We start from the raw sequence: 11,095 nt of genomic DNA on the forward strand, positions 1-11,095 counted from the left end.
CCATCCTTTAACAAGGATAAATATTGCCCTATCTTGCAACTATCTTATAATTACAATTCATCCCCTCTAGTTTAATTAATTACACTTCATCACAAAATTAATTCCTAATTAATTATTGACCAATATTAATTAGACAAATATGATTTTTCCTTTAATACATTATTCTTATAACATACTAATAAATCACAATAACCTCTCTCTCTATTTAATTTCTCCAGTCAAGTTGCTTTGGTGAAGGCAACCCAAAAGGACCGTGCACAACCGGGTCAAGTACTTACCAAATATGGTTACGGGCTTAGACACTAATCAAACAAAAGCACCTCACGAGATGTGGATAGGAAAGCTCCCTCGTTAGCACATATCAAGGTTTGGGGTTGCGAGGCTTTCGTAAGACGAGAGACTCACGACAATCTCGAACCTCGTAGTGAGAGATGTATTTTCATCGGCTAACCGCAGAAGCCCTTTAGATATCTCTTCTATACACCGAGTGACAACATTGTGTTCGTTGCAAGGTGAGGGGTTTTCCATGAGCGAGAACTCATAAGACAAGGGGACAATGGAAGGCAAATCGATCTTGAAGAGATTAAAGAGTCGAGCATTGAAGGAACCTCCAACACTGGCGCTCAACCCGAGGAGGAAACTCCGGTTGAACCAATTGACGAGTCCTTAACTCTTAGACATTCCGAAAGAGTTAGGTTTCAACCCCAGTTATATGGTTTTCATATTACTATAGAAGGGGATACGTATATTAGTGATAGTACACTAATAAATTTGGATGAACCTAACAACTATAAGGAATCCATGGCATGCCCGGAGTCTGCGAAGTGGAAAGAGGTGATGGACAACAAGATTCAGTCTATGTATGACAACCAAGTTTGGAATTTGGTTGACAATGTACCAGGTCATAGGACGGTCGAATACAAATGGATCTTCAAAAAGTAGACCGACATAGATGGGAGTGTACACACTTATAAGGCGCGATTGGTCGCGAATGGTTTCACTCAAACTCCCGGAGTTGAATATGATGAAACCTTCTCACCAATTGCGAACATAAAGTCTATTAGGGTGATGTTGGCCATTGTCGCATTTCATGATTATGAAATATCGCAAATAGATGTCAAAACCGCTTTCCTTAATGGGAAGTTGGCTGAGGATGTTAACATGGCTCAGCCAGAGGGTTTTGTCAATGCGAAGCATCCCAATAGAGTGTGTAAGCTTGAGAAGTCCATTTATGGACTTAAGCAAGCGTCTCACATATGGAATCTTTGTTTCGATGAGAAGGTCAAAGAGTTTGGTTTTCTATGAAGTGAGGATGAATTATGTGTGTATGTCAAATCCAGTGGGAGTATAGTAAGCTTCCTCTTATTGTATGTCTATGACATACTGCTAATAGGAAACGACATCTCGAAGCTACATGAAGTTAAGTCCTGGCTCGGGAAGTGCTTCGCTATGAAGGACCTCGGAGAGGCTGCCTATATTCTGGGAATAAGGATAGTGAGAAACAAAAGTAAGAGACTAATAGGACTTAGTCAGAATACTTACTTGGACAAGGTACTAAAACATTTTAGTATGGAGAATTCAAAGAAGGGAGAGTTACCAATCCAAAGTAAGGCCAAGTTGAGTAAGACTCAAAGTCCGAGTATCGAAGTCGAGATAGTAGAAATGAGCTGATGTGACAACCCGAAATTTCTATCTTGTACAACCATTCAACTCAATCAAAGTCAGACTTGTTTTTGCTATCTTTTAGCATTTTCTAGGATTTGTTTGAGCGTTCTAAGCCTAGTACATCAAAGGAATGAGTGTTAGGAAGTATCTACTGAAGTTCAAAACCACCAAACAATCCATAAACTCCATCATGAGGAGTTTATGGCCACATCACATGAGTTTATGGCCATAAACTCAAGGTGGCCGTAAACTCATGGCCTTATATTTGATATTCCTTCACTTTTCCTCATTATTCACCATTTCAAGTTAAGAAACCCGAATTGTCTCTCAAGTATCATAAGGATCTTCATTTTAATCTTCAAAAATGTAAGTGTTTCATCCTTTGATTTGTTGATACATCTCTTTAACTAGTATCACTCTTTAATTTCATCCTTGAACTTCATGTTTTGGGTTAGATCTTCAAGAACACCAAGAACACACTAGTTCTTTGGGCCAAAATCAACCCTTTTGCTTCCATATCATAAGTATCCTTTCCCTATACTTGTTATCTAGTAGAAGCTCTTGATTTTCATCCTTGAAAACAACCAATTCCCAAAAACAATGAGAGTTTACGGCCAGGAGCATCTCCCTTCGCCGTAAACCCTTGTTAAGGCTATTAGTTTGGCCATAAACTCTTCTTAAGGATAGGAATGGGTCTAGAACACTTCCTTGATGCTTGAAAGACCTTAAAAACACCCTTTGGCACAAGACTTCATGAGTTTACGATCGTAAACACATAGGGTCGTAAACCCTATGGTCGTAAACACATAGGGTTGTTAACACCTTGGCCGTAAACACCATTGTGTGGCCATACACCCCTTATATACAATGATACGTGATTGTAACACTTCCATTCAAGTGTTTCCTAGTCCCTAAGGTGTTTCCTTACATGATTAGTTGTATAAACACTAATTATATACATATATGTATCATTATATGCCTTATAGGATCCATTTGTGCCTGAGATTTCACTTAGCACTTAGCATCCTACAACTAATCTTTCATTCGTATCACGCACTATAGGTGAGTTCATACCCCTTAACTCATCTTTTAAATGATTTTAAATGCTTTTATGGGGGGGGGGGGAATACAAGTTGATAACGTAATAGTTGTTATATCAATCACATGTGATTAATAACTATCAAACATGTGGATTTTCTTATATTTCAAACTGTTTTATCAAACAAACTCTTCAAAACATTTTATAAACTGACATCAAGTCACCGGTTACCATTCAAATGGTTAAAACTCTTTTATATGTTAAACTCTTTATTAAACTTTTTTAAACTTATATATATTATCAAAATCATGTCTATATAGATATAGTTATATAAGTAAGGTTGAAAGGACTTAGGACTGATGACTCACTTTATTTCCTGTTCCTTGTTTGGTTGTGGACTAGTATCTGGTTGTTTGTCCGAGTGTTCTTTGAATCTTAGTTATATATTATGTGTTATGTATAGACATAAAAGTTCTTACATCAGTTCAGCATCTTTGGGTAGCAAAGGTGTACAAACATACTCAGTCATTCAAACAACATTACTAGTAAACTATAATAGGTATAGTTTAGAGGTTCACTACTCACTATTTCTAGTACAATGAAACATACAAGAGTCAATTCATTCATGAGTCAATACAAACTTACTATTATAAGAAACAGAAAGAACTTACTATTATGAGAAACAGAAAGAACATACTATGATGAGAAACTAAGAGAACATACACTACACTATACAAGAGAACATACTATACACTAGAACAGAGAGAACATACAATACACTAGAGCATACTATACAAACACTAGAATACTATAACATTAATGTGAGCCACTACTTCATGGCATGACAATATACTGTTGTGTCACATTTTGTAACCAGAGTCTCCTGGAGGGAGAGCGTGAATTTGTGTATAGATCTATACGGGACTGACCGTCCTATACCTTGCTGCTAGCTACAGTGGGACCTGCAGGTCTACGGGTGACGAATGTCATACCATTTCGACGTCTTCGAGCGTCGTGTTTTACTAGTCGATCAAGTATGGTTACAATAATATCACATTTTACCTTAATTAACAAACTGGTTTATGGTAGTTAGTACATTGGTAGTTACTTATATACAATACTACAGTACATTGTTATTTTCCCATTGCATTCACATTGTGATCTTCTCACATAAACTGTAATGTAAACTATATATTGGTAATAATACTCATACTTGGGAAAGATACATACTTTTACAAACAAACTACATATAGAACATTCGGGCATTGGTAGAAGGCTACTTTTTAGTATAAAATATAGGAGTTTCTAGGAGATAAAAACATTTACTACATACACTTACAAACATCTACATCAAAAATTTTCAAACACTTTCATACAAGCAACGACACTAAAATACTTATGAACTCACCAGCTTTAATGCTGATCTACTCTTTCAAAATAACTTGTATTCTCAGGTCACCAGTAAACAGGTACTGATGACCAGGTTTTAAGAAGACGAAACTTTCAAGACTCGTCTTTATTTTGATTATTAATTTTTGGTGTCTTATAAACTATACACAGAACACACTTGTATTAATTTATATTATTAATGCAATGGATGATGTTGTTGCTTGTATACTATTATACATTGTTGTGATACTGTACATGACTTCCTCCGCCCCATAACGTTTCTTCCGTTCAGGTTTTGGGGTGCGACAGCTGAGTACCTTACGCTTCCACAGTTGGCTCGATCATGTACGCTATGACTTGTACTCACCCCGATGTGGCCTTCGCTTTGAGCATGGTCAGAAGATATCAAGGGAGCCCTGGAAAAGCGCATTGGACCGCAGTCAAGAATATTATGAAGTACCTTAGGAGGACCAAGGAATGGTTTCTAGTCCTCGGTGGGAGTGATGACTTAAAGGTGCGAGGGTATAGTGATGCCAGTTTTCAGACCGAGAGGGACAACTACCGTTCGCAGTTAGGCTGGGTCTTTACCCTAAATGTAGGAGTAGTGACTTGGAAAAGTTCCAAGCAGGATACCGTAGCTGATTCAACGTGCGAATCAGAGTACATTGCAGCAAGCGAAGCGTCAAAGGAGGGAATATGGTTGAAGAACTTCATTGGAGTCCTTGGAGTTGTGCTGGCCATACAGGAGCCTATGGAAATTTTCTGTGATAATGAAGGAGATGTTGCCTTGACCAAGGAACAGAGGGATTATGGTACATGTGGACATATCGACAGAAAATATCACTTTATTCGACATCGGGTAGAAGAAGGACTCCTCGTAGTGAAGAGGGTAGCGTCATAGAATAACCCAGCAGATCCACTTATGAAGGGACTGAGCAGGGTTAAGCACTTGTAGCACGCTAGGAGCATCGGGCCGATGGACGCTATTAGTTTAGATTAGATAGTTTAGAAATGTGTAATAGATAAATTGTACTTAACATGCGATGATTAAATAAAAGAGTATTATTTATTAGTAATGTTATTGTCTTATGCTAATTGTTTACCCAGCAAATCCTCGTAGTGAAAAGAGTATTATTTGCACGGTCCATAGTCGTTCATATGTTGGAAGTAGGTAGGAATAAAGACTGTCATGAATTGGTGTATAGATTGTCTAAAATGTATTAGACATAACAAAAGTTTGCTACAACGTTCATGAGTGCTTATGAACAAGTTTTGAGCATTGGAATAAACCCACACTTGCTGGAATCACTTCATGGAATTTGTCACGAGTGATCGCAAGACGATAATATCATATGGTCTTAAAACCTAGATATATGGTTTATTTTTTGATAATTGGTTGTGCATTGATAATGCGTAAACGCATCGGTAACTTGATGTTATAAAACGCATTGTTGTGTATGATTTGATTAGTGGATAGTAAATTCATATAAGTCAAAGTTTATCTATTCCTTTTATCCTAGGAGGGTAAAAGTGATATCAGGGCCCCTCGGTGATTTAGTTTGACTTATATGTCGGGCCCGATCATGACTGAATTGATGTGTTCAATTAAGTTCTATGTCAAATGAATCAGAGATCGAGAAACAAACTGTTGGACAATAAGTATGACTATGTTCCATGTAATTGTGCGCACGATATCCAGAATAGAGGATTATATGATCCCTTATCTTAAGGACAAGTTATTTATAAGATCAAGAGTTTTGAGAACTGCGATTGCTAATTGGATCCAGAAGTTTCATTTACATTTATAGTTATTAGAATTATCCAAGTGGGAGACTGTTGGATTAGTGTCTCGGTCCACAACTATATTTGGTATGTACTTGACCCGGTTGTGCATGGTCCTTTTGGGTTGCCTTCACCAAAGCAATTTGACTGGAAGAATAATGTAGAAGGAGGTGATTATGGTTTATTAATATATTATAAGACTAATATATTAAAAGAGAAATCATATTTGTTTAATTAACATTGGTCAATAATTAATTAAGAATTAGTTTTGTGATAAAAGGAAGTTAATTAAACTAAAGGGGATGACTTGTAATTATATGATAATTACAAAGTTAGGCAATGAAAACCTAATAGATAGGGTGGACAAATTCTAGGGGTAAAGCCTTAAGAATTCGTCCATGATAGGGATTATAGAATTATCTTATGGGCTGCTTGGTGGCTAAGTAATCATATAAGGATAATGACTGAAACCCTAATTCCTACACCTATATAAAGGACACTTGGGCATGGGATTTTTGGACACTTGAACCCTAGAAGTCCTAGAGCCGAAATTCTCCTCTCCCCCCTCTCTCTCTCTCTCTCTTGTTTCCTCCAATTGCTATTGGTGTTTGTGATTCATTAGAGGCACAACACTTGAGGTGCTAAAGTTCTCAAGGCTTCAAGATCTTCAATCAACAACAAGGTAATCATCTAGATCTATTTATTATGTTAATTTTGAATATCATATGCTAGATCTAGGGTTTGAGTGTCTTGGATGAATGCATGCACAATAGAGAAACCTAGATCCAAGCATTAGGGTTTTCATGAACACATAGGATGTTCTTTTCGCTCAAACCCATCAATAATATGTTAATGAGTTAAGAAGTTAGGTTTTTTAGTATTAAGCACTTCATAGCCATGCAAAGTCATAAAGTTGGAAACTTTAAGACTTAAGATGTTATTTTGGGATTAGATTTGGATTTTGGACGAAAGGGTTGAGGCCCGAAGGGATTAAGCTCTTAATAGAAGAAGAAGTTGGATGACACGTACGATGAGCATACACTAGAGTAAGTTGTGCATACGTGGTCAACAACTCGTTTTTTTGGTCAAACCCCTAGTACGTCATACGTACAAGCTGAGTACGCTGGGCGTACTCAGTTGAGTTGACTCGGTTGAATTCTTTGACTTTCGAATTTAATTAAGATTTGACCTAAAGGTATTTTATGTATTTTGAGTTATAAGTTGAGATTGGTCTCTATTTGATGTATAGGTGACTTGTAGAGCTGATATTCAAAGCAATGTCCTATTCAACTATCTTTTTGGACTGAGATGTGAGTTTTCCTCACTGTAATGTGGGTCGAAGGCACCAATGTTGGCCCACTAGGTTATGTATCCTGGTATATAGGATGTTGTTATGATGTAGTGATATGTTAGATCTATATCTTGGTATATTGGATGTTGCTATACGATAGTGATTTGTAGATTTGCCGGATTTTCCTATTGCTTGGTTATGTGTTTATATGTTGTTTATGTCGATGTAGTATGTTCTGGGTTGAGGAGTTACTGTTATGTGCATGATCCAACAGATCGAGGGTAATCCAACCCGATGGCTGTGGACCCGAGGGTATTCCAGTCCGATGACTGAATGGGCCCATTACATATTGGCATTCCGGTCCGATGACTGAATGCACCCGTTACATATTGGCATTCCAGTTTGATGACTGATTGGGCCTATCAAATGTTGGCATTCCAGTTCGATGAATGATTGGGCTGGGGTAATCTAGCTCGATGGCTGCGGACCCGAGGGTATTCCAGTCCGATGACTGAGTAGATCCAACATGCATGATTATATATGTTATCGTAGTAAGGCGATAGCGATAGCGTGATCGTACACCTCCTTCAATGACATGTTTTGGGATTTATGATATAATGATCTTGGGGATATTTGTATTTTATACTTGGTTTTGTTAGGGGTTTTATTTGAAACAGTGGTTTCTTTTGATTTGAAAATGAAAAAAAATCGTGATTTTGCGATGTTACAAAACATTTGTGTATAGTGAATTAGGTCCTGTTTTTTAGATTCTACTCATTGTCTTCTCCTCGTATCAACATTATCATTAGAAATGGTCCACTGATACTCATTAGATATTTCAAGTAAATCCATCTCTTGACCTACTAGTATATTCATAAAATATAAAATATAGTTATGTTCATTGATGAAGGTTTGTATCCACCGTCCTCATCATCTAAAGAAACCCCATAATTGTCTTTCCTAAAATCATTAGAAAAGTTTGACAAGAGTTGTCATCAATCTAATTAAGATGATCAACATCAACTTTAGCATTTGATGTTGATGTTATACATGTTCATCGACTTCACACCCATACGAGAAGAATTAACCATTAAAACTCACTTCGATTTACACTTGTTGAATAAATTTTCTAAAATAGTTGAATACCCATTTATTCCCTAAACATGTAATTAGCCTTGAGATATACTATATTATTGATTTCTAATTCATATTTTTAACGCATATGTAATAAAAGGAAAAATGAAAAAAAAGGGTAACCAACTATTGATTTTGTTCATATTTGGTCATTTTCCTTTTTTATAAGCAATATATCATCGAACTTGTTGTTTGTGTTCACCATAACCCTTTTGACTGGATATCACATGTAAAATCTGATCAAAACGGTTATGGTGAACATAAACAACAAGTTTGATGGAATATTGTGTACAGAAAAAGGAAAGAAACCAAATGTGAACAAAATCAACAGTTTGTTACTAAAACATCCCAAAAATCATGGTAAAATTTCATTTTTCAAAAACAACCCAAAACCATAAATGTTTGCAAACATAGTTTCCAAAGTGTCAATAGTCATAAATTAGAGCATCCTAAAATCAAATCTCATAAAAACTAAAGGATGTGCACGATCAAGCATTCGCCTTGCCCAATCATCCAAAGTACCTGAAAACATGAAACCAAACTGTAAGCACGAAGCTTAGTGAGTTCCCCCCAAAATACCACCACACAAACATATAAAAACATACATAATGAGTCTACAACTAATAGACTGGATTACTCATGACCCGACAACATGAGTCTGGCTTGCTCCCTGGCCCACAACTCATGTCTGGCTTGCTTTCGAGCCCACAACATAAGTCTGGCTTGCCTTACTAGCTCACAACTTACGTCTGGCCTGCTGTTAAGCTCACATCATAAGTCTGGCTTGCTTTACTGGCCTACAACTTATGTTATGCTTACTCCCAGGTTTGTTGGCTTCCGCACAAAGTAGTATCACCTCAACCCAACCAAACTATGTTGACATATACATAACATATTAACATCAAACATATAATAGTAACAGATAATCATACAACCAGTCAACAAACTAACAGGCAGATCGGTAGATCACTATCGCATAAAAACATCCTATATACTAAGACTCAGTACTAACAGATCAATACATCATAGCAACATCCTTTAAACTAGGATACATAACTTAGTGGACTGGCATTGGTGCCTTCGACCCATATGTACAGTGAGGGAAAGCTCACTTGAATCGAAGAGCTCTGAAACATTGCAATACGATCCCTTTTTCTGCACTGCTTGCACACGCGAATCCACTTACACCATAACCAGATAAAATCTTAATCAATAGCCCAAAATCCTCATGTTTGACCCAAAGTCAAACTTGGTCAAAAGTCAATAGTCAACTAAATTCAAAGTCCAAGATTGGCTGCTTACGCCCAACATACACGATTCAAGTCCAGTAAGTCAAGCGTACTCCTAGGTACGCCGAATGTACGCAGGCTGATCCCAACATTTCAGTAAGAACTTTATCGCTTAGTACCTTTTGTCCAAAGCTCAGATCTAGACTCAAAACATCAACTTAAGTCATAAATTTTCCACTTTTATGACTTCCTATGGATAGAAAAGGCCCAAAAGCTAAAACCCTAACTTATTAATCCATTAAGACATCATAACTCGTGCATGGAAGAGATAGAAGGACCAAGATCACATTTTTATGGTTCCTAATAGCTCCATAATGGATAACGTTTCCATCTTTATCCATTAGAATGGTCCAAGCAACCAAGATATAGTCTTTCAAGTTTCAAAGGGACCAAAAGTGCATCTTTCTTACACAATCAATTAAGTCCAAGTTTCCAACCTTCAGATCTGAATCAAAATGATATTTAGATCGATAAAGTTTCCATCGTTATCCATAACAAGGTCACAAACATTTAAGATCTAAACTTTATGAACTAAAGTGACCAAAAGCTCATAACATCCACAGCTCGCTAGATATAACAAATGCATCATCAAGATTCAAGCTTTACACCTCCAGAAGAAAGATCAACGTGAACAAGATCTGGATTTATAAGCTCCAATGCAACCATCACTTCTCCAATGAGCTCTTTCTTCTGCAAGATGCACCAAGAACACTCCAAAGCACTTAAAAATTCCTTCTTTTTCCTTACAAGGCTCAAACTAGGGTTAGGGTTTCAAGGAAGGACATTGAAGGGGTGGAGGCTGAGAATGTAAAGGGTTTGGGGGAATTAAGGGGCTTAAATAAGACTCAAAACCCTCAAATTAGGGTTTAGCATATGATCATGTACGCCCAACGTACTAGGTTGGGCCTCCGCTATGTAGTACGCCCAATGTACGCGACTTAACCCAAAACTGTCCAAACTTCAAACGGTCATACCTTTTATGTTTCAATTCCGATTTAGACGATCTTTATATCTACAGAAAGGTGTTGAGGAGCCAGAAAGCATTATCTATATATCTTGGACTAAAAACTTCTCGAACAAAAATCCATATTTCATGCAAGAACCCGACCTATGAATTTTCCCTTTTTACCCTTCGGCCCAAAACACAATTCAAGGGTTAAATCTCTTAATTATCATTACCTCCTTCCAGAAGGACTAAACTTCGACTATTTAATGACCAAATCCTTAAATAATCGACTTCCGGCCCACAGCCCAGAAATGGTAGGAAACAGGTTGTTATAATTCTTCCACACTTAAATTAGATTTTGTCTTCGAAATCAGCTCTCGCTTCCACTTCATGACGCAACCCCTCACATCAACCAAACTAACCCAAAACCTGCAGATTTGATCAAATCTAAACTTCATCGGCCAATTGTTGTCATGTTAATCCCGCACATAAGTGCACCATCATGACGAGAACCAACTAGTCACATACCAAACTAGGCCACGCTCCTACTCGGCTCCGAC

Source organism: Lactuca sativa, chromosome 6 (assembly GCF_002870075.4).
Source record: "Lactuca sativa cultivar Salinas chromosome 6, Lsat_Salinas_v11, whole genome shotgun sequence".
Classification (NCBI taxonomy): Eukaryota; Viridiplantae; Streptophyta; class Magnoliopsida; order Asterales; family Asteraceae; genus Lactuca; species Lactuca sativa.